Genomic DNA, 2,571 nt, shown 5'->3' on the forward strand with positions numbered 1-2,571 from the left:
TCAGAGGCAAGCTGGTCAAGAAACTGGAAACCCAGCCTGTTGGATAAGTCATCCATGTAAATGATAAAGGAATCACAATTATAGATATGAAACTTGAGATATGGAAACCTAGACACATATTCATCTCATCCCTAGGGAAAATAAAACATATCATGAAAGAGAAGGGAAGAATGAGGAGAGAGAAGTGGGATGTTACTAAAGCATCCAGTTGAGTTGTCCCAGAATATTTACTTGAGTAGCATCTCAAGGGACTAGTGATTTAAGGAATCCTGTTTGGAAAATGCTGTACTGGATGTATTACCATTAAATCCTGGGGAAAAAAAATAAAAAAACAAAAATACTTTCTATGTCACTGACTTTACTGTCATTTGAAAATACTGGACAGTGCAAATAGAAGGTAAAATAAAATAAATGTTGGGCTGGTTGAAGTACAGTTATCATTAATATATAGTTAAAAATTGATTTTCTAAATTGTAAACTCAAGATATTTTTTTAACATTTCCCTGTGCTTTTTTCTTTATATTGATGTTATATTTTTTAAAATATAAAGATTAACAACAATGTCGAATTTATGTCAAAATACATTAGATGGTGCTGTGCTGTGTTGCGTCTGACTCTTTGGGACCCTATGGACTGCAGTCCGCCAGGCTCCTCTGTCTATGGTATTCTTCAGGCAAGAATACTGGAGCGGGTTGTCATGCCCTCCTCCAGGAGATCTTCCCAACCCAGGGGTAGAACCCAGGTCTCCCGCATTCTAGGTGGATTCTTTACCAGCTGATCTACCAAGGAAGCCCAGATTAGATGGTAATTAAAGGCAATTTAAACTTTTTGAAATATGTTCTATACTAGACGGGGGATCCTGGAAGGCTGCAGTCCATGGGGTCGCTGAGGGTCAGGCACGACTGAGCGACTTCACTTTCACTTTTCACTTTCATGCATTGGAGAAGGAAATGGCAACCCACTCCAGTGTTCTTGCCTGGAGAATCCCAGGGACGGGGGAGCCTGATGGGCTGCTGTCTATGGGGTCGCACAGAGTCGGACACGACTGAAGCGACTTAGCAGCAGCAGCAGACTGCAAAGAAAATAACTAATCAAAGTAGAAAATAGACTCACTTGTAACTTTGATAATAATTATACTAACTACCTATGCATGCATGTGTGTGTGCTCAGTTGTGTCCGACTCTTCGTGACCACATGGACTGTAGCCTGCCAGGCTCTTATGTCCATGGGATTTCTCAGGCATGAATACTAGAGTGGGCTGCCATTTCCTTCTCCCCGGGGACCTTCCTGATCCAGGGATCAAACCCAAATCTCTTTATGTCTCCAGCATTGGCAGGTGGGTTCTTTACCACTGCGCTACCTGGGAAGCCCTACGTATGAAGAATAAAATGTAATAATAAATCCAAAAACATGTTGAATATATTCTAATAAATTTCTCTCTAAAAATCTTGAAGTAAGTGTAAAATAAAGAAAATCTAGAAATCAAAGACCAGAAATAGTCAAAATAATAAGAAAAGTATTTGGTGTAAGAACTTAAGAAAATAGCCTTCCTTTTCTGGTAAGCGGCCTGAGGTGACCCCTAAAAATGGTGCGCTATTCACTTGACCCAGAAAACCCCACAAAATCATGCAAATCAAGAGGTTCAAATCTTCGTGTTCACTTTAAGAACACTTGTGAAACCGCCCAGGCCATAAAGGGTATGCATATCCGAAAAGCCACCAAGTATCTGAAGGATGTCACTTTAAAGAAGCAATGTGTGCCATTCTGTCGTTACAACGGTGGAGTTGGTAGGTGTGCACAGGCCAAACAGTGGGGCTGGACGCAGGGTTGGTGGCCCAAAAAGAGTGCTGAATTTTTACTACACGTGCTCAAAAATGCAGAGACTGATGCTGAACTTAAGGGCTTAGATGTAGATTCTCTGGTCATGGAGCACATCCAAGTGAACAAAGCCCCCAAGATGCGGCGCAGGACTTACAGAGCTCACGGTCGGATCAGCCCCTACATGAGCTCCCCCTGCCACATTGAGATGATCCTTACTAAAAAAGAACAGATTGTTCCTAAACCGGAAGAGGAGGTTGCACAGAAGAAAAAGATATCCCAGAAGAAACTGAAGAAACAAAAACTTATGGCCCGGGAATAAATGCCGCAAAAAATAAATGCAAATAAAAGTAAAAAAAAAAAAAGAACTTAAGAAAATAATAACAGCAACAAGTGAATGGAATTAATTTAAGAAAAAAAGCAGAAATTTGGGGATGAGTTCATTTATAGTATTATTATGTTCAATCTATCATGAAATGAAAGAACATAGAACAAGACAAAGATACACAGTATTTTTTCCAATATTGTCCTACCACCTAAAAATACATAACAATAAAAATTATAAAAATGCATTTCTGAGAAGAAAATTATTTTAAATTTATTATTCTATGATACATTAACTTTCTGTTTATAAAACCAATAAATTAAATTTAACTATATTAGATTTAATACTGATGTTTTGAATGAATATTTTGCAAAGTAAATATGCAGCAAATTAAAATTTTGTACTTTCCACTGATACCCAATTCAGAA

At 38.4% G+C, this 2,571-nt stretch overlaps 1 pseudogene; it reads left to right on the top strand.

The window, feature by feature from the left end:
* The first annotated feature begins 1,541 nt into the window (after positions 1 to 1,541).
* On the top strand, positions 1,542 to 2,151 carry LOC113902815 (annotated as a pseudogene).
* Positions 2,152 to 2,571: the final 420 nt, after the last annotated feature.

This window comes from Bos indicus x Bos taurus, chromosome 13 (assembly GCF_003369695.1).
Source record: "Bos indicus x Bos taurus breed Angus x Brahman F1 hybrid chromosome 13, Bos_hybrid_MaternalHap_v2.0, whole genome shotgun sequence".
Classification (NCBI taxonomy): Eukaryota; Metazoa; Chordata; class Mammalia; order Artiodactyla; family Bovidae; genus Bos; species Bos indicus x Bos taurus.